This window comes from Dendrobates tinctorius, unplaced genomic scaffold (genome assembly GCF_039654945.1).
Source record: "Dendrobates tinctorius isolate UK_male_01 unplaced genomic scaffold, ASM3965494v1 ptg000011l, whole genome shotgun sequence".
Taxonomy (NCBI): Eukaryota; Metazoa; Chordata; class Amphibia; order Anura; family Dendrobatidae; genus Dendrobates; species Dendrobates tinctorius.
In genome coordinates, this window is record NW_027361679.1 from 6,359,955 (window position 1) to 6,383,123 (window position 23,169).

The following is a 23,169-nucleotide window of genomic DNA, read 5'->3' on the forward strand; positions in this document are numbered from 1 at the left end:
AAACGCACCCCCCAAAAGAAATTCGTGAAACGCCGGTTTTTGTTTATTTTGCGTCCCAAAAATCGGAATAAAAACCGATCAAAAAATGTCACATGCCCGAAAATAGTACCATTAAAAACGTCAACTCGTCCCTCAAAAAATAAGACCTCACATGACTCAGTGAGTCAAAATATGGAAAAATCATAGCTCTCAAAATGTGGTGATGCATAAACTATTTTAACAATAAAAAGCGTCTTTTAGCGTATGACAGCTGCCAAACATAAAAACCTCCATAAATAGTAAATCAAACCCCCCGTTATCACCCCCTTAGTTAGGGAAAAATACTAAAATTGCAAAAAAAATATTTATTTCCATTTTCCCATTAGGGCTAGGGTTAGGGCTAGGGTTAGGGTTAGAATTGGGGGGTTTCCACTGTTTTGGCACATCAGGGGCTTTTCAAACGCGACATGGCGTCCGATCTCAGTTCCAGCCAAAAAAGTCAAATGGCGCTGCTTCCCTTCCAAGCTCTGCCATGCACCCAAATAGTGGTTTACCCCCATATATGGGGTATCAGCGTACTCAGGACAAATTGCACAATAAGTTTTGGGGTCCTGTTACTGTTGGGAAAATAAAAATTGGGGGTGAAAAGATCATTTTTGTGGAAAAAATATGTTTTAATTGTACGGCTGTACGTTATAAACTTCTGTGATGCCCTTGGGGGTTCAAAGTGCTCACCACATATCTAGATAAGTTCCTTGGGGGGTCTAGTTTCCAAAATGGGGTTACTTATGGGGGGTTTCCACTGTTAGGCACATCAGGAGCTCTCCAAACTTGACATGGCATCCGATCTGAATTCCAGCCAATTTTGCAGTGAAAAAGTCAAACGACGCTCCTTCCCTTCCGAGTTCTGCCATGCGCCCAAACAGTGGTTCCCCCCACATATCAGGTATCAGCGTGCTCAGGACAAATTGCACAATAACTTTTGCAGTCTAATTTCCCCTGTTACCCTTGGTAAAATAAAAAAATTGAACCTGAAGTAATTTTTTTTGTGAAAAAAAGTTAAATGTTCATTTTTTTAAAACATTTAAAAAATTCCTGTGAAGCACCTAAAGGGTTAATAAACTTCTTGAATATGGTTTGAGCACCTTGAGGGGTGCAGTTTTTAGAATGGTGTCACTTTTGGACATTTTCTATCATATAGACCTCTCAAAGTGACTTCAAATATGTTGTGGTCCTTAAAAATAAAATGGTGTTGTAAAAATGAGAAATCGCTGGTCAACTTTTAACCCTTATAACTTCCTAACAAAAACAATTTTGGTTCCAAAATTGTGCTGATGTAAAGTAAACATGTGGGAAATGTTACTTATTAAGTTTTTTGAGTGCCATATCTTTGTGATTTAAGAGCATAAAAATTCAAAGTTGGAAAATTGCAAAATTTTCATAATTTTCGCCAAATTTCCATTTTTTTCACAAATAAACGCAAGTTATATGAATTAAATTTTACCACTACCATGAAGTACAATATGTCACGAGAAAACAATGTCAGAATCACCGGGATCCATGGAAGCGTTCCAGAGTTATTACCTCATAAAGGGACAGTGGTCAGAATTGTAAAACTTGGCCCGGGAATTAACATGCAAACCACCCTTGGGAGTAAACGGGTTAAAAAAAAAATGACATACTCATCTCTTGTCGCTGGGGGCCAGGTGCTGGTGTCCTGACAAGGAGGGGACGCCGACCCCTGGGACAATGACTCAAGTATAAGCCGATAGGGGCACTTTCATCCTAAAAAAATGGGCTGAAAATCTCGGCTTATACTTGAGTATATACAGTATTTATTTTTATTATTTATACTTCTTTTACCTTTGTCCCGCTATGGGACTTTAACTTTTATTACTTTGATAGCTGGTGTTATGCATTGCAATGTATTGCAGTATACCTGTTAGTGCTATTTAGTGCTATAGAAGCCTGTTAGACCATGCTCTGAGCATGAATGAAAATATAAATAAGTTCAGCTCACCACTGTGACGGCCATTTCAGACGCTTCAGCGCAGAAGTAGTTCAGTCCAGACTAAGCACAGCTGTATGCTCTGAACATGGTATAACAAGGTAACCACAGCTGGCAGACCCATGGCAATAATCAGGCCCTTGGGATAATGTAGTAGGGGTGCCCATCGGAAGGGAGAGGAAGCCCCCCCTTCTACCAGCCTTCTAAATGATGCAATTGATAATCACAGCATTTATGGGGTTAAATGGCCCAGGGTGGTGCAGACACCACTCCTGGCAGTGACAGCCGGAACTCGGCTATTAATTACACCAAGCTCCCGGAGGCAATCAAGTGGGACTGCTTCTGTGCCCTCACGATCACCATGATGTAAGTTTACGTTATAGGTCAAGAAACCCCTCCCAACTATGACATAAACTTACTTACATTAAAGATTGTGAAGGGGTTAATACGAAGATATGCAGTGAAATATTAATGTCTCCAATCTCATTACTATAACTACAGCATAGAGGTAAGTAACCACCATGACATAACCATGACATTTTTTTTAATTCTCTAAATAAATTACCACCATAGAATAATGACCCTGTGAAAGATGGCAAAATATTATGAAAAATATACAAAGTGGTACAATAAAGGAAAATGATTAGTGATGATCAAATGAAATATTCGTATTCAAGAAAATAGGCACAAATATAATTTCTAATATCGAAAAATTAATCCAATGCAAATCAATGGGAAAGCCGAATATTTTTCCGCTGGACCCAACAAACAGATATGGTGCATGGGATGGGAAAGAGCTAAAGGTAAATGGGAACAGCATAGAGAAGATGCCTGCATGCCTTTCTGACTCACATATGGCATCTGGGATAGAGTTGAGCGAAACGGGTCGGTCATATTTAGCTGAAGTCGGGTTTCATGAAACGAAACCCAACCATAGCGTGAGGTCGGCCACGAGGTCGGCGACCAGAGCGCCAAAGTCGCGTTTCAAAAGATGCTTCCAGCGCCCTTTTTCAGCCAGTGATGGAGGAGGCACACTGTGGGCAACGCGATGACATAGGCATCGGTCACCCCCATCTTTGAGAAGGGCATGCAAGTGATTGGCTGGCTTTGTGTGGCGTCACAGGGGCTATAAAAGGGCGTGAACGCCGACCGCCATCTTACTTATGTCGATCTTAGCATAGGGAGAGCTGCTGCTGCTGATTCTGTATGGAGAGCGTTAGGCAGAGAAGAAGAACCAAAAAACTGCTTCTGATGTTAGCGATTTCCACTTACAACACAACACTTTGTGTCCAGTGACAGGGGAGGCTCTATTTTTGTGCATCAGCTCTGTTGGTTATTAGGCTGCCTTATAAGGCTCCTTGATAGCTGAATTGCTGTTTGCACACTGCTGTGCAAACTGCTTTTTTAAAAGCAAAAATACTTTTCTTCCCATTTTCTGCACAGTTACCAAGGGTTCATTTTTCCACCCTTTTGTGTGTGCACTGTGCAGCAGTCCTGCTTATTAGGCTGCCTGCATCCATACTTGGACTGAGAGCATCATTGTCAGCATCCTCAAATCTCTAGTGAGATCCAAAATCTCACCAATCCTATAGACACCCTCCACCTTGTCATACACCATCCAATTTCAGTCTGTTACATTGAGGTGTAATTTCTACTGGGCCAGAGACAATAGTTCTGCGTCCTCAAATCTATAGTTAGATTCAAAATCTCACCAATCCTATAGACACCCTCCACCTTGTCTTCACCAGCCAATTTCAGCCTGTTACATTGAGGTGTAATCTCTACTGGGCCAGAGACAATAGTTCTGCATCCTCAAATCTATAGTGAGATTCAAAATCTCACCAATCCTATAGACACCCTCCACCTTGTCTTCACCATCCAATTTCAGCCTGTTACATTGAGGTGTAATCTCTACTGGGCCAGAGACAATAGTTCTGCGTCCTCAAATCTATAGTGAGATTCAAAATCCCACCAATCCTATAGACACCCTACACCTTGTCATACACCATCCAATTTCAGTCTGTTACATTGAGGTGTAATTTCTACTGGGCCAGAGACAATAGTTCTGCGTCCTCAAATCTATAGTGAGATTCAAAATCTCACCAATCCTATAGACACCCTCCACCTTGTCTTCACCATCCAATTTCAGCCTGTTACATTGAGGTGTAATCTCTACTGGGCCAGAGACAATAGTTCTGCGTCCTCAAATCTATAGTGAGATTCAAAATCCCACCAATCCTATAGACACCCTACACCTTGTCATACACCATCCAATTTCAGCCTGTTACATTGAGGTGTAATCTCTACTGGGCCAGAGACAATAGTTCTGCATCCTCAAATCTATAGTGAGATTCAAATTCTTACCAATCCTACAATCCTATAGACACCCTCCACCTTGTCATTCACCATCCAATTTCAGCCTGTTACATTGAGGTGTAATCTCTACTGAGCCAGAGACAATAGTTCTACGTCCTCAAATCTATAGTGAGATTCAATATCTCACCAATCCTATAGACACCCTACACCTTGTCATACACCATCCAATTTCAGCCTGTTACATTGAGGTGTAATCTCTACTGGGCCAGAGACAATAGTTCTGCGTCCTCAAATCTATAGTGAGATTCAAAATCCCACCAATCCTATAGACACCCTACACCTTGTCATACACCATCCAATTTCAGTCTGTTACATTGAGGTGTAATTTCTACTGGGCCAGAGACAATAGTTCTGCGTCCTCAAATCTATAGTGAGATTCAAAATCTCACCAATCCTATAGACACCCTCCACCTTGTCTTCACCATCCAATTTCAGCCTGTTACATTGAGGTGTAATCTCTACTGGGCCAGAGACAATAGTTCTGCGTCCTCAAATCTATAGTGAGATTCAAAATCCCACCAATCCTATAGACACCCTACACCTTGTCATACACCATCCAATTTCAGCCTGTTACATTGAGGTGTAATCTCTACTGAGCCAGAGACAATAGTTCTGCATCCTCAAATCTATAGTGAGATTCATTATCTCACCAATCCTATAGACACCCTACACCTTGTCATACACCATCCAATTTCAGCCTGTTACATTGAGGTGTAATCTCTACTGGGCCTGAGACGATAGTTCAGCGTCCTCAAATCTATAGTGAGATTCAAATTCTCACCAATCCTATAGACACCCTCCACCTTGTCATTCACCATCCAATTTCAGCCTGTTACATTGAGGTGTAATCTCTACTGAGCCAGAGACAATAGTTCTGTGTCCTCAAATCTATAGTGAGATTCAAAATCTCACCAATCCTATATAGGAAAGATGTATATCTTTGTACCGTGTTAGACAGTAGATAGAAAAATATTCAGAATTGAGAGTCCTCAGTGGTTGATACCTTTTAATGGCTAACTGAAAAGATGGTAACACATTGCAAGCTTTCGAGACTACTCAGGTCTCTTCATCAGGCATAGACTAATACAAAATCTGAAGAGTCACATATTTATGCACAATACAGCACAGAAAAATGCAATAGATGAGACAAGTGACGTGAAGCAGAATTGTGATTATGGGAGAGGAAGAAACATAAATATTGGACCAGTTCATAGATAAGGAGTCCAGATGTTTTATTGTCCTCTGATTGGGGCCTCCTAATGTGTTGTGATGCCCCCACAAGGTCTTCGGAGCAAATTCCTTAACTGATGTAAAAAGACATAAATCCATGCGACACATTCATTCCAGCACTGAGAGTGTCAAAGGTCGCCATAAATTTATACTCCCAGACTCTTCTCTCTCTCTGAGATGTGAAGTTACCTTTCAATACCAGTAATTTCATATCCCTGGTGCTGTGATCAGGCATACAAAAATGTTTTGCCACAGGTAGATCCATTCTTTTTTCTCTTATTGTGTGACGATGAGCATTCATCCTTGTTCTAAGCTTTTGCCCTGTCTCCCCCACATACAGACCCCCAGTTGGACATTTAGTACAAATAATTAAGTACACCACATTAGATGTAATGCAGCTGAAAGTATCTGGGATCTTGTAGTCCTGATGTGAATTGGGGATCTTTATCGTGTCTGTGGTCATTATAAATGGACAGGTTTTACATTTTTTCTGGTTGCAAGGAAAGATTCCTCCAGCTGTAGGAGAGGTCAGGGAGCTTCTGACAATGATGCTTCTTAGATTATATATAGACACCCTCCACCCTGTCATTCACCATCCAATTTCAGCCTGTTACATTGAGGTGTAATCTCTACTGGGCCTGAGACAATAGTTCAGCATCCTCAAATCTATAGTGAGATTCAAATTCTCACCAATCCTATAGACACCCTCCACCTTGTCTTACACCATCCAATTTCAGCCTATTACATTGAGGTGTAATCTCTACTGGGTCCGAGACAATAGTTCAGCGTCCTAAAATCTCTAGTGAGATTCAAATTCTCACCAATAGTAGATACACCTTCTACCTTGTTTTACAGCACCATATAGCTGGTGGTATTTTGGGTACATTTTCACAAAAATGAGCAAGTATGGTGGAAGACGCCATGGAAGTGGGCGGGGTTGCCAGATGGTCCCGATGGTGGTGGTGTTGCATCTGTTGGTAGTGGCAAAAGCACAATAGCACCTAAGGCAGGAGGTGTTGAGCCTGCGTCATCGTCTGGCTCCACAAGGCCTCGAAGGCTCTCTTTTCTGGGAGTAGGTAAACCACTTTTAAAGCTGGAGCTTCAGGAACAAGTTTTGGCTTACATTGCTGACAAAGCCTCCAGCTCTATCGCCGCCTCTTCTGAAGCACTTAGTCGTCATTGGAGGCTCCTGGTCAGGAACAACACCTTTCCTTGTGCCCTTCACCCCTACCAAAAGTGAAGGATGTGGCAGGCCACACTACCGATTACGCCATGGAGCTCTTTTCACATACCATGCCTGGGTTAGCAAGTCAAATCGTGAATTCCCCAGTCCAAGATGAATCTGACATGGAGTGCACTGATGCACAGCCACTGCTAGATTTTTCTGCTGGTACATTCACTCAGAGCACTACATTGTCCTCGCAGTGTACTGAGGCAGAATCAGACCCTGATGAAACTCAGGTGCCCCTTCCCGCATACTATACCACCTTACACGGTGACACAGAGGAAGGTGCACATGAAATTGAAGAGGAGGTGATGGATGACCCAGTTGTTGACCCAGATTGGCAGTCATTGGGGGAAGAGGGTGGCGCTGCCAATAGCTCAGAAGAGGAGGAGGAGGATCTGCAGCAGGAAACGACATCGCAACAGCTGTTATCTGGCAGGACCGTAGCAGCCCAAAAACGTGTTACAAAAACCAAAAGAGTTGCAGAACAGCTTGGCCAGACGGTCAAATTAGCAGTGTGCAAGGTCTTAAAATGTCTTCCATAGTAGGAAGAGTGCAGTGGCACTTTTTTGACCAAAATCCTAATGATCAGGCAAAAGTTATCTGTAAGAAGTGCGCAAAGTCCTTTAGCCGAGGGAAAAATCTGAGAAATTTGAATACCAGTTGCATGCTTAGACATTTAACCACCATGCACTTGCAAGCGTGGATGGACCACATGTGCACCTGCTCCGAATTAAGGTAGTCCTCAACGCTACATCGCTTCCCCCACTGTAAGCCCACCGGTTAGCACACCACCAGCAGCAAATGTCGGTGTCGTCACAAGGGCAAAGCAGTCATGGAATCACAATGTTATTGCTACAAAAGACTGAATCTAGGCCATCAGCAACACCACCAACACCATCACCAACCCTCTCTCAGTCTGCCATGTCCACCGCTAGTTCCACCATTAGTCTTGAGCATTCCGATACTGCAAATATCGGGTACCGGCCGATATTCGCGGTATTGGAATTCCGATACTGAGTTCTGATACTTTTTGCATATCGAATACCGGAATCAGAAGTTCCCATAATGCTATGAGCCATTTGATTTGATTCAGCCTACGAGGAATCCTAAGAAGTGTGGGCACATCCTGTTAGGCATGTATGCATGTTAACTAATGGCATGGCTTTGATTGGCTGCGACCAGACCACCCAGCTGCTCCTCCCCCAGACACACGCTGAACAGTGATCTTATCTATGGAAAGTGAAACTAGTGAGGGAGGAGGAAACAACCAGTTCTCATTTCAATGCCAGAACACACCCACCCCCCCCGGATGTTTATCTTAGAAGCAAGAGATGATATCTTGGAAACCGTGCAGACTAGCCACAGAAGGTAAATTACTTACTGTCAGCATTCTGCAGCCTAGATATGCACTGAGATTATGTGATTAGTGATCAGTGGTTAGCGCTGCAGCCTTGCAGCGCTGGAGTCCTGGGTTCGAATACCACCAAGGACAACATCTGCAAGGAGTTTGTATGTTCTCCCCGTGTTTGCGTGGGTTTCCTCCGGGTACTCTGGTTTCCTCCCACACTCCGAAGACATACTGATAGGGAACTTACATTGTGAGCCCCTTCAGGGACAGTGATGATGATGTGTGCAAACTGTAAAGCGCTTAAGAATATGTTAGCGCTATATAAAAATAAATATTATTATTATTATTATTAAAAGCCCGGACAACCTGTTCTGTTATGTATTTCCGCCAAGTTGGATCGCCCACCAGGGCTGGTGGGGTACTCGGTACCGGGCCCGTTGGTTTCAATGGGAGATGTCACGGTAGCTGTGACCCGGTCCGTGGCCCTGGGCGTCCATTGTAAAAGGGAAATGTTGAACGTGTGGATGATGATTAAAGTTTATGAGTGAATGATTCGTGACGCTACCTGTGGTGTTCGGCAATGAAGATGTTAAGCCGACGCTGCAGACAGATCATCTGGGACAGATGGTGTGGTGCAGCTTGATGTTGTGACCCTCCACAGGTAGGGCTGTAGTCCCAGGGCAGTGTAGATGGAGAGGTAGTGAAGAGACGTAGATGGTGCAGTGCCAGGCACAGAGATGTAGCAGTGCTGAGTGTGTTGGTGCAGGAATAATTGGAGGACACCAGGGCATGTAGTTCCAAAGCTTTACTCACAGTCTGTTGTGCATACAGGTGCCCGCATCCGTGCCGTGTCCTCCTGGTCAGGAGCTCAGTCAACCTCCAAGCTAGATGAAGCACTCCGTTCCAACACTCCGCCAACATGTGCCTTTTCTGAAAATCTCCCTCTATTGCTACACAACCCCTTTAACATAGTCAATATCTTTGTAACTCCGAACGTCTTAAAAAAAAATAATTCCTGCTATTCCATTTGATTGGGCTAAACCTCTATGCCTTTAATGTCTCCTCCACCTCGCCCAATACATTCTACATTATTCTTAGCTGTTTTCCTTCATGTAGAATTAACCTACAAGGAAAGAAAGGGTTTATTTTAATTCCGATATTTCTGTCCCATTGACTTGCATTGGTTTCCGGTATCGGAATCGGCGATATCCGATACTTTTTGGATATCGGTCCGATCCGATATTTCCCGATATCGGAAGGTATCGCTCAACACTATCCACCATATGCAGCTCTCAAGTCCAGCTCACCCTACCAGAGACTCTGAGTAGGACAAGAAAGTACTCATCCTCTCATTCACGTACATTGGCTTTGAACGCCCACATTGCCAAACTAATCTCATTAGAGATGATGCCCTACCGGTTGGTTGAAAGCAAAGCTTTCCGCGAGTTCATGGCCTACGCAGTACCACGCTATGACCTACTCAGTCGGCACTTCTTTTCGCAAAAAGCCATCATCCCAGCCCTCCACGTGCATGTGAAAGACCGCATTGTCCATGCACTCAAGCAATCAGTGAGTGGAAAGGTGCACCTCACAACAGATGCATGGTCCAGTAGGCATGGCCAGGGCCGTTACGTGTCCATCACTGCGCACTGGGTTAATGTGGTGGATGCAGGGTCCACAGTGGACAGCGGCGGTGGGACAGTGCTGCCTAGCCCACAGTATAGGAAACAGTTGGCTGTAGGCGTTCGACCCTCCTCCTCCTCCTCCAGAAGCGAAAGCTTGTCCACAGAGCGCAGTCGCACGAGCACTCCATCCGCAGCTGCCAGTGTTGCACACGAGGTGTCCCACTATCGAACAGCTAGTGGTAAGCGTCAGCAGGCTGTGTTGAAGATGATGTGTTTGGGAGACAACAGACACACCGTGGAGGTACTGGCCGACTACTTGCAGCGACAAACTGAGTCATGGCTGGGCAGTCTACATCTTGAGGCAGGCAAGGTAGTTAGTGATAATGGCCGGAATTTTGTGGCAGCCATAGCCCTTTCAAAACTCAGACACATACCTTGCCTGGCTCACACCTTGAACCTGGTGGTGCAGTGCTTCCTCAATAATTATCCGGAGTTAAAACCCCTGCTTCATAATGTGAGAAGACTGTGCTCGCACATCCACTGGTCGCCCATACACTCCAGTTGTATGCAGAAGCTGCAGCAATTGCTCCACCTTCCCAAGCACCACCTAATTATCGACATTGCAACAAGATGGAACTCCACCCTGCACATGGTTCAGAGGCTGTGCGAACAGAGGCAGGCTGTAATTCATTTGTGGGAGGATACACGGGCAGGCAGTTAGCAGGCAGACATGGAGTTGTCTGGTGTGCAATGGTCGAAGCTGAAAGACCTCTGTAAAGTCCTTCAGTGTTTTGAGGAATGCACACGGCTGGTAAGCGCAGACGACGCCATCATAAGCATGAGCATCCCACTTATGCGTCTGCTCTTGCAAACTTTGACGCACATTAAGGAGCAGGCGTCTGCAGCCGAGGAGGAAGAGGAGGAGGGAAGCCTTGATGACAGTCAGCCATTGTTTGCTCAGGGAAGTCTCGTGGATGAGGTGGAGGAAGAAGACGAAGAGGAGGAGGATGATGGGGATGATTATTTTGGGGAGGAGGATGCTTCTCAGGGGGCAAGAAAAAATGTTGGCGTGGCAAGGTCAGGTACAGGGTTTGTGCGTGACTGGAAGGATGTGGATTTGCCAGAAAGTGCTCCTCCACCCAGCACTCGCAGTGCATCATTGACACCTGGAACATTGGCCCACATGTCTGATTATGCCTTGCAGATCCTAAAAAGGGATCCCCGCATTGCCAAAGTGATGAACGATGACGACTACTGGTTGGCCAGCATCCTGGATCCACGCTATAAAGGCAAATTCCAAAACATCATGCCACAGGAGAACCTAGAGCTAATATTGGCTAACAAACAAGCAACTCTGGTAAACCATTTGTTTGAGGCATTCCCAGCACACAGCGGCCGTGTTTTTCCAACAAGCCGTAGGGGGCAACAAGAAAGAGGTGTTCATGGTGCACACAGCCGAAGTGGCGTTGGACACAGGGGTTTCATGACCATGTTGTGGACTGATTTCTCAAGTACCGCTCACACGACTGGTAATACTGCATCGATCGAAAGTGACAGGAGACAGCAGTTGTCAACTATGGTAACAAACTACTTCTCCTCCCATACGATGTTCTCCCTCACCGGTCATTCCCCTTTGACTAATGGGCCAGTAAACTTGACACCTAGCCTGAATTGGCACAATATGCCTTACAGGATTTCGCTTGCCCTGCTGCTAGTGTGCTATCTGAACGAGTCTTCAGTGCTGCTGGATCAATCCTGACAGAAAAAAGGACCCGTCTGTGGACCCAAAATGTTGATGATCTAAACTTCATTAAAATGAACCATGCATGGGTTTCAAAGGATTTTGTCCCACCCTCCCCTGCTGACTTGTAGGTTGCCAGAAAAATGGCTTGCTTTTGTCCTCCTCTTCCGCGGACTTCTCCAATTACTCCATTTGCAACTGCTGAATGTCCAACATAAACATATGCCAATTTTTCCACCTCCCTAACTGGGCTGCCTCCCCCCACAGGGCCGGGGTCACCACCTGGCACACGCACCCGTGTGAGTGCCGTTGCCCTGGACAGGTGGGTGGGCCCACACTTGGGCATCGGCACTGGTACAGGGTCCCTCATAGTAGAATCAAGTGTCTCTGACGGTGGGGATGCACATCTGCCGTCAGACACACTGGCGTACTATGAGGGGCCCTGTGCCAGTGCTGTCGCCAATGAGTGGGCCCCCCCTGCTTGCTCAGGATCACAGCACTTGCAAAATTGAAATACTTACCTCTCCCTGCTCCACCGCCGTGACGTCTTCCGCGTTTCCTGATAGTGACATTCTGGTCAGAGAGCGCGATTACATCACGTCTGTACGCCCTCTGCCTAAACAGTCCAAGTGCAGTGAGATGGAAGATGGGGACGACGAGGAGTCCAGACTAGTACAGGGATTCCCTGGCGAGGAGACTTATTTAATTGCTTTCAATGTTGGGACAGCTATTTTTGGGGAGCACTATACTCTGGAGAATGATATATGAGGCCCACCATACACTGGAGAATTCCAAAGGTGGTCATCAGACACTGGAGCAGCATTTACAGGGCCCATTATGCACTGGAGCATTAGAAATGGGGCCCATTATATATGGAGCATTATTTGGGCCCATAACAGTGGAGCTCCATCCATGGGGACCAACATATACTGTAGCATTATGTGGAGCTCATCATATACTGTATCGAACATTATATGGGACCAATGATTCTGTATGGAGAAATATATGGGCCTCATTACTCTGTATAGCGCACTATGCGGTGGCCATAATACTGTATGGAGTAATATACTGTCCATTTTTGGAGCTATTGTAGAATTTAAAATGGATATCAGTCATGAGATGTAAGAAGTGAAGTATTTTTCATTGTACTATACCGCTATTTCTCTGCCGTATCAGAGGATCATGAATTGTGTCATGTGTTAAAGGAGCCCATTGACACTCTTTGGCCCTGGGCCCACAAAAATCTGGAGCCAGCCCTACCCCCTCCCCCACAACTTTAGCCAAATAACCCCTAGTTTTCAATGCCTAACTATTATTATAAAGTAAATAAAGGTTGACAAGCTTAAGTAATAAGAATTGATGTTTTTGGCATTAAAATGGGCACTGTAGGTGTGTTTCCTGTCCTCCACTCACTGCCGACTTTTCTTCCCCATTGACTTGCATTGGGTTTCCTGTTTCAATCGGCCTTCAACTTTTCACGATAATCGGCCGATTTCGTTCGACCCGACTTTTGAGAAAGTCGGGTTTCATGAAACCCGACTCGACCCGAAAAAAGGCAAAGTCGCTCATCTCTAATCTGGGAATAATGTTGTCAGACTATTGCGCTGGTTTTACGGATTTTTAAAAAATGCTAAGAAACATTATTTCTTTCATAATTGCATGTACGGCCTTGTATATAACGCAAAATAACAAAATATATATATATATATATATATACAGTCATGGCCAAAAGTATTGACACCCCTGCAATTCTGTCAGATAATATTCAGTTTCTTCCTGAAAATGATTGCAAACACAAATTCTTTGGTATTATTATCTTCATTTAATTTGTCTTAAATGAAAAAACACAAAAGAGAATGAAGCAAAAAGCAAAACATTGATCATTTCACACAAAACTCCAAAAATTGGCCGGACAAAAGTATTGGCACCCTCAGCCTAATACTTGGTTGCACAACCTTTAGCCAAAATAACTGCGACCAACCGCTTCCGGTAACCATCAATGAGTTTCTTACAATGCTCTGCTGGAATTTTAGACCATTCTTCTTTGGCAAACTACTCCAGGTCCCTGATATTTGAAGGGTGCCTTCTCCAAACTGCCATTTTTAGATCTCTCCACAGGTGTTCTATGGGATTCAGGTCTGGACTCATTGCTGGCCACCTTAGAAGTCTCCAGTGCTTTCTCTCAAACCATTTTCTAGTGCTTTTTGAAGTGTGTTTTGGGTTATTGTCCTGCTGGAAGACCCATGACCTCTGAGGTAGACCCAGCTTTCTCACACTGGGCCCTAAATTATGCTGCAAAATTTGTTGGTAGTCTTCTGACTTCATAATGCCATGCACACGGTCAAGCAGTCCAGTGCCAGAGGCAGCAAAGCAACCCCAAAACATCAGGGAACCTCTGCCATGTTTGACTGTAGGGACCGTGTACTTTTCTTTGAATGCCTCTTTTTTCTCCTGTAAACTCTATGTTGATGCTTTTGCCCAAAAAGCTCTACTTTTGTCTCATCTGACCAAAGAACATTCTTCCAAAATGTTTTAGGCTTTTTCAGGTAAGTTTTGGCAAACTCCAGCCTGGCTTTTTTATGTCTTGGGGTAAGAAGTGGAGTCTTCCTGGGTCTCCTACCATACAGTCCCTTTTCATTCAGATGCCGACGGATAGTACGGGTTGACACCGTTGTACCCTCGGACTGCAGGGCAGCTTGAACTTGTTTGGATGTTAGTGGAGGTTCTTTATCCAACATCCGCACAATCTTTCGTTGAAATCTCTTGTCAATTTTTCTTTTCCGGCCACATCTAGGGAGGTTAGCCACAGTGCCATGGGCTTTACACTTCTTGATGACACTGCGCACGGTAGACACAGGAACATTCAGGTCTTTGGAGATGGACTTGTAGCCTTGAGATTGCTCATGCTTCCTCACAATTTGGTTTCTCAAGTCCTCAGACAGTTCTTTGGTCTTCTTTCTTTTCTCCATGCTCAATGTGGTACACACAAGGACACAGGACAGAGGTTGAGTCAACTTTAATCCATGTCAACTGGCTGCAAGTGTGATTTAGTTATTGCCAACACCTGTTAGGTGCCACAGGTAAGTTACAGGTGCTGTTAATTAAACAAATTAGAGAAGCATCACATGATTTTTCGCACAGTGCCAATACTTTTGTCCACCCTCTTTTTTATGTTTGGTGTGGAATTATATCCAATTTGGCTTTAGGACAATTCTTTTTGTGTTTTTTCATTTAAGACAAATTAAATGAAGATAATAATACCAAAGAATTTGTGTTTGCAATCATTTTCAGGAAGAAACTGAGTATTATCTGACAGAATTGCAGGGGTGTCAATACTTTTGGCCATGACTGTATACATCCCCTTAAGCATATGTTCACACGGAGTGTTTTGGCTTTAATTTTTTCCTTTAACATTTGTGAGTGGTCTCACTCCTACATTTGGTAGGTCCCTCCCTCATGCCAAATAGATAGCAAAATAGTGCAATGCATATTCCCCATCCCTTTACAATGCCATTTCAAACAAGAAAATTTGAATTTTGGGCTTTGCCCGGCACCACCACCATGTCCATCACCATGTCATTATGCGGCCCTCGCTGACAATTAGCAGAGTGCCACAATGTGCTGTGAAATCTGCGTTTTGTAAGGTCCACGGTTCATTTTTGCCACCGGATGCCAATAGAACCACTGTCATAGCAGGAGCCACTGTAAGGTGAATATAATACAGGAGTTGGGTGAGCTGTATGATCAATGTCAGTAAATTGGATTCTACCAGACACCAAAAGTATTAGAATTAAATTCTAAATACAGTGTATGTACAGCGATGGCCTGTATTGTTAGTCTGTCAGGCCTGAAACCCATGTCAAGAACATGTACAAGCCTCATTTTACTTGGAAGCAGCCTCATCAAGGGAAAGTGTCAGGAGTATCATTGGCCAATCTGCACAAGTCTACGCACTTCTTCTGGAAACTACCCAACCAGGCAGAATGTATCTTTGCATGGTTTTGAGCAACAAAGGAGTAATTACAGGATAGGTCCCAGAGAGTGTCGAGGTCTGTGGAGTGTATTACTCAGGTGACAGGCAGTGCTACAAAGCACAGGTAAAGGCCTTAGCGTGGCATTGACCCTGTTCCAATATGTGTAAGGCTGCTGCCTGAATAGGTCTGTGGAGCATATTAACTCAGTCTCTTAGACGTGCTTAAAATGTACATAAGCTGACCAATAATCCACCACCATTTTTTTTGTAAGGACCCATAATTAGAAAATGTAAGGGAAGTCTCATTTAGGAGCCTGAAAAAGTCCGCAATAGTCTTTGTTCAGCACCGGACAATGTAAATTGATAACGAATATGTATGTCCTATCTAACAAAAAATTTGTGAACAGACATATTTGCTGACAAATGAACGCTGTGCTGGGACAATGAATTGGACATGGTTGCTGACTGTTGTGTCTGTGCAACTGCAGGATGTGGATTGGAGGCCTCAGCGCCTCCTTCCTGGACAGCAGAATGGAAATGATGTAACACAGGGGAACGGCCAGTGGTTGCACCGTCAGACACATATTTTGTACCCAGGCATTCCACTCACCTACTGGTGTAGTACGTGTGCCGACTGGGGGGTGGTCCCTTTCTGCTGCGGAACAGACTGGAGACAGACTCAGAAATCCGTTCAATCAGGTCCAACTTTATTGGGTGTCCTCTTGACATCCACAGCAAACACGACAGCTTCTGCTCCTAGGCCCGGGTACCTGTCACCTCCTCCTACTCCTGTTCAGTGAAGGCCCCTAGGTTCCCTCACTGTGGCTGCCGTTAGGCCCACAGCCACAGCGCTTCCCCCCGACTGAGTCTGCCCGCTGCGACACTTACTGCTCCTTCAGTGCCCAGCCGTCCGGTACCTCAGGCCTCCTCTAGTCAGTGCCTTCCTGACCTGCAGCTGTCCTCTCAGGGCCACCCCCCTCTGAGTCTCCGTCTCTCTCCTCTGTCTTTCCTGAGCGCTTCCTTCCTCCGTCTTCTCCTGAGTTCTTCTCCCTGTTGTCGCCTCCTGGGTGTCTGCCCTGCCCTGGGACTCTCCTTCCTTTTATCTTATCATCCTGGAAATCCCCTTCCCAGTCAGTAACTCCACTCACCATGACTCTGCAGATTCCCTAGCCTAAAGCTTACTGTTGAGTCCTTTTCTCACTACTCTATGTCCCCATCTTGTGGCCAAAACCCGGTGCTACACCATCTTTCACTAATTCTAGCTGTTGTCCCACACATATACATTCAAGTCAGATAAAGCATTGTACACATCAACCTTTTACATTTTCCTTCTTCATCAGACAGGTCCATAGGTCAGTCCACCCCCTACACTGGGGTGATGCGTATATGAGCAGTATATGGCATATGCTATCAGAGTTATTATGTCGAATTTCCCTTTATAATGGGATGTGTGGGTAAAATTTTGAACTAGCAACATATATAGAGAGCATGTTTCATTACTCATTTTATTATTCTGTGTAAGGCTGAAACCTGAATAATTGTGTGGAGCATATAAATGCATTCATGTTCCAAAATATCCAAGTGCAGATCCAAAAAACAATATCAGACTACCAGATAGATGCTTAAAGAGACCGTGAGAAGGGCAACACAATAAAAAAAATTATAATTATAGAATAAATAGAGATTGAAAGTAGAAATTTGATCATTACACAATGTGCAAAGTTTTCCAAAAATTACCCCAGGGGTCTCTATCAGAGCAGCTGAAAGACGCCTTCATGGGGACATCACAATACACTTAGGAGTTATTACAAGGGGTAGCGATAGAGAGTACAAGTTTCACCATTGCACAATGTGCAAAGGTTTCAAAAAGTACAAAACAATACCCATGTGGGTTATGCATACAGTAGATGAACACTATGTACTTGTTGCAGACGCAGAAGGAGGAGAAGGAGTTATTTTCCTGAACAAAAGGGTTTTGGATGGTAAGGAATGGACGTTAAACAACTTCCATAAAAAAAAAACATTTGGCATGCATTTACAAAATGTTGCTGTCATCTGTGGGGCTTAAAAAGTCTGAGGAAATCCAGGCCTTGTTCAATTTTAGAAGAGTCAGCCTGTCTGCATTTTTGTTGAAAGGCGTATGTGCCTATCCGCTATGATTGCACCTGCCGAACTAAAAAAAATCGCTCAGACAACACACTCATGGCAGGGCATGGCAGCACCTCCAAGGGGTACAAGGAGAAGTCTGTCTAAGTGTGCAGCTTGGACAGCCAATAGTTAAAGGGCACTAAAGGAAGGAAGCTGCTATGGTCACTTAAGTAGTCCTTCACCATCTTGGTCAACTTCTCCCTTCTCATCATAGTTACAACCATAGATAACCCTTGCTGATGGACGGTCTCATGAAAATGGCCCAGTTGGTGGACATTCCCCCCCCCCCAAGTTGCACCTGGTGTTTGTGGCCCTCCCCTGTAATCCTTGTGGGTGAAAAGAGCTGGTACCTCTGCCACCAGCGTTGTCCGAGGGTAATCTTTTGAGCAAGTCTTCCACTACGGCCCTCTAGCATGCATGCACGGAAAATGGCCCGTCTGCCTTTGACATTAGAGAAGAAAATTTCTCCTTGTACCGTGGGTCAAGAAGGTGCACAACCAGTATTTCATGATAGACAAAATGTGTTTCACGTGAGGGTCTTAGGAAAGGCATCTGGACATGAACTCCGCCATGTGTGTCAGACTAAGGAGTCAAACATTCAGTGTCCTCACCAGGAAGAACAGTAACCATCCTCTCCTCATCATGATGCATAGCCTCCTCCTTCTCTTCAGGCCACCCATTTTGGACAGCAATGAAGCTGGTATTGGGAGTCCCCTCTGTAGTGCAGAGCAAAAAATCCTGTTCCTCCTCATCCTCCTGTTCCTCGTCATCACACAATGTGGCCTGAAAATACTCTGTGAGGCTGGGCTGTGTGGTATCAGACACTGTACAATCTTGCTCCATAGCCACCTGCTTAGCATTCAAAGCTCCCTCTTTCAGATTCTGCAGAGAACGTTATAGACAGAGCAGTGGGATGGTTACTTTTATAATAGCATCATCAGGGCTCACCATCTTGGTGCAGAACTCAAAGTTTTGAAGAACCTCACATAGGTCAGTAAGCCACACCCACTCGGCAGTTGTTATGTGTGGGGGCTGAGTGTTACTCTGACGGGCATTGAGAGGCTGGAATTCAGAGACTGTCCTCTGCTGCCCACTAAGCCTTGCCAACATATGGAAGGTCGAATTCCAGCGTGTTGGCAGGTCACAAATCAGTCGATGACGAGGTAAATTAAAGCGCTGCTGCAGCGAAGCTAGATCATCAAAAGCCTGAGATGACTTTCAGAAATATGCGCTATCATGGCATACCTTGGCAAGTAGGTCAGGCATGTCAGGGTATGTTTTTAAAAACCTTTGTACAACCAAAGTCAGCACGTGGGCCATGCATAAACCCGTGTACCAGCTCGCTGAGCTTTAAAGCCGCCACCAAGTTATGCCCATTATCGCACACTACCAGATCTGGTTGGAGGTTTCACTGATTGGTCTGTTCTTTTATCCCTTTCAACAGGTCAGCTGCGCTGTGAGCTTTATTACCTAAACAGATGAGCTTCAGCTGAGCATGCTTCCGCTTCGCCAAGGCAGTGCTGCTGATTTCCCAGCTGGGGAGTGATGAGGAGGCTAGTTCCGCTGAGGATGAGGAGGAGACAGGAAGTTGAGTACTAGAAGACTAAAACCCAGATGGAAGTTGGGCACGTTATTCTTAGTGTGGGTAAGATGTGTGATGTCCCAGCCTCTGACTCTGTATCGTCCCTGCCCACAAGAACTTGTCCACATGTCTGTGGTTAGGTGGACCTCCCCTGTGACTGTGTTTGCCAGAGCTTGACTGATATTGTGTAACACATGCTTACAGTGGGGGGAAAAAAGTATTTGATCCCTTGCTGATTTTGTAAGTTTGACCATTAACAAAGACATAAACAGTCTATCATTTTAAGGGTAGGTTAATTTTAACATTGAGAGATAGAATATCAAAAATAAAATCGAGAAAATCACATTGTATAAATTAGATATTTGATCCCTCTGGCAAACAAGACTTAATACTTGGTGGCAAAACCCTTGTTGGCAAGCACAGCAATCAGACATTTTTTGTAGTTGATGATGAGGTTTGTGCTCATGTCAGGAGGAATTTTAATCCACTCTTCTTTGAAGATCATCTCTAAATCATTAAGATTTTGAGGCTGTTGCTTTGCAACTCAGAGCTTCAATTCCCTCCATATGTTTTCAAGGAGATTAAAGTCTGGAGAAAGGCTAGGCCACTCCATGACCTTAATTTGCTTCTTTTTGAGCCACTCCTTTGTTGCTTTGGCTGTTTATTTTGGGTCATTGTATTGCTGGAGGACCCAGCCATTTTTAATGTCCTGGCGGAGAGAAGGAGGTTTTCACTCAGGATTTTACGGTACATGGCTCCATCCATTCTCCCACTGATGCGGTGAAGTAGTCCTGTGTCCTAAGCAGAGAAACACCCCCAAGACATAATGTTTCCACCTCCTTGCTTGACAGTGGGGACGGTGTTCTTTGGGTCATAGGCAGTATTTCTCTTTCTTCAAACACGGCGAGTTGAGTTAATGCCAAAGACCTCAATTTTTGTCTCATCTGACCACAGCACCTTCTCCCAATCACTTACAGAATCATCCAGGTGTTCATAGGCAAACATCAGACGGGCCTGCACATGTGCTTTCTTGAGCAGGGGGACCTTGTGGGCACTGCAAGATTTTAAACCTTTACGGCGTAATGTGTTAGCAATGGTTTTCTTGGTGACTGTGGTCCAAGCTGCCTTGAGATCATTAACAAGTGCCCTCCATGTAGTTTTAGGCTGATCTCTCACCTTCCTCATGACCAAGTGATGCCCCATGAGGTGAGATTTTGAATTGTACCCCAGATCGATATCGATTTACAGTCATTTTGTATTTCTTCCATTTTATTACTACTGCATCAACAGTTGCCTCCTTCTAACCCAGCATTTTACATATGGTTTTGTAGCCCATTCCAGCTTTGTGCAGGTCTATGATCTTGTCCCTGATATCCTTATAAAGTGCTTTGGTCTTGCCCATGTTGTAGAGGTTACATTCTAACTGATTAATTGAGTCTGTGGACAGGAGTCTTTTATAAAGGTGACTAGTTAAGACAGCTGTCTTTAATGCAGGCAATGAGAACTTTTAATGGTTGATAGGGGATCAAATACTTATTTCTCACTGCAAAATGCAAATAAATGTATATAATTTATACAATGTGATTTTCTGGATTTTATTTTGATATTCTATCTCTCAATGTTATAATTACCCTACCCTTAAAATTATACACTGTTCATGTCTTTGTCAGTGGGCAATCTTACAAAATCAGCAAGGGATCAAATACTTATTTCCCCCACTGTATGTAGCGTGGGAGCGGCACACTGGGAAAAATAGTGTTGGCTGGAAATCGAGTACCGTGGGGCTGCCACCGCCAAATGGTCGTGAAAAGACTCAGTTCCCACAAGTCGAAATGGCAACATTTCAAGGACTAGCAATCTGGCAATGTCAGTGTTTAGTGTTTAGAGCTGTGGAGGGATGGCTGGATATTTTTGCTTTCTAGTAAATGTCTTGGGCAGGGACAACTGAACGCTGTGCTGGGACAATGAAGGAGACGTGGTTGCTGACTGTTGTGTGTATGTGCAACGGCTGGTTGTGGGCAGGCGGCATCAGCGCCTGCTTCATCGTCAGCAGATTGGGATGGCTGTAACACAGAGAAGGGGCAGTGGTTTGACCCTAAGACACAAATTTGGTACCCAGGCATTCCACCCACCTACTGGGGGGCTTGGCTGCCATGTGCTTTTGCATGCTGGTGGTGCTCAGGTTGGCAGTCTTCTTGCCTCTTAGCTTGGTTTGACAGATGCTGCAAATTACAGTTGTTTGATCTGAAGGACTTTCAGAAAAAATTGGCATACAGGGGAACAACGCATCCTTGGCCTGTTATCTAACCGAGTGGGGGACTCTGTGGAGCAGTTAACTGAGTTCTACCTCTGGGCAAACAACTAACACTTCTTGCTTGTTATCTTGCTACAGATACACCCCATCACTGCACTTCTGTGCTCGCTATGAGTGCCACTGTGCCAGGTTCGATCAGTGGCTTCATCATCGATCCCGACGGCTTCAGGGTGACGATTTGAGTCTGACCTGATGGAAACTGTGCCTCATGATTATCCTTCACCTCTTCAGACATCAATTGACCTTCCCCAACATGTCTTTCACCCGGCCATGGGTGCTCAAATGTTTGGGCCTCACTGCACTCCACCTCCTCATGACCCTCTTTAATGGCACACATTGAGAGGCCTGACAGTGTACAAGGGAACGTAAACAGTTCCTCAGAGTGGTCAGCATTAGGGTCATATTTCTCCTGGGACTCTTGATGGTGGGAGGAAGAAGGACCAGGTTGAGGATTCAGAGGCCCAGACTCTTGGCTACTGACACTGGACCATGTGGAAAACATTGTGGCGCTGCTTGTAAACACACTAGAGCCTTTGTCTACCATCCAACTCACAACATCCTCGCACTTGTCTGGGTTCATTAGTAGTGTTGCGCACTGACCAAATTTTGACAGGATTCTAGAACGAGATACAGGCACCTTCGGATCTGTCACACGGTCATGTCGGGTACCACTACATCCACATCCCTTAACGTCACCCTTTCACATCTTGAATGCGTTATGCTTAGGAAACAAAAAAAAATGCTGGCTTTATTTTTCAGATGTACCCTTACAAAGGTCTTATGTACAAATTCACTGTATCTAGCAATGTGTGGCTATTATTTTGGAGGTCGTCTTTCTGACACACTCCAAATGTGGAGTAATGAAGATTATTGCCCCTGATAAATAGTCACGGAAGATTATCTGTTCCCGGATTGCACCAGTCACACAACTGTTAGATACAGAAATGCAATTTTTTAGAACAATAGAAAATTTAGATTTTTTTCAAATCGGCTTGCTGACACACTGCAAATGCGGAGTAATGAAGATTATTGCCGCTGCTGAATTGTCACGTATGATTATTTGTACCCTGATTACGCCAGTCGCACAGCTGCTTGACAAATATTAGATATTTTAAGTGGAAAATAGCAGAGAGCTGCAGCATGTACTTCCAATGATCAGAACACCCAGGTGCCTGCCTTTCACCCACCCTCCCTCCTATTAAATCTCTCACAATAAATCCCAAGCTAACAAACAAAGACAAGTAATCCTGACAGTCTTTAGCTCTTCAAAGAGCTTTCAGGAATAAATATCTCTCACTATAACTTTCTATCACTGTCCCTATGCTCACACTGTGCCCTTTCTACGCTGTTTCCGGCTGCAATGTGCACAAGATGTCGCCGGCTTGAATAGTCCCTATGACACTGGAAGGAAACCAATCACAGTAATGCCACACCAAAGATGGCGCTGACTTTACTGTGATTGGCAATCCACTCAAACATGTTCATTGGCTGCAAATAAAGCGCCAAACATCCTGGACGGGTCACTCGAATATACTGAGGCGAATACCAAATTACTCGCCGAGTAATGAATAACCCGAATAGCGTACTATTCATGCGAGTAACGTATAGTGCCAAATG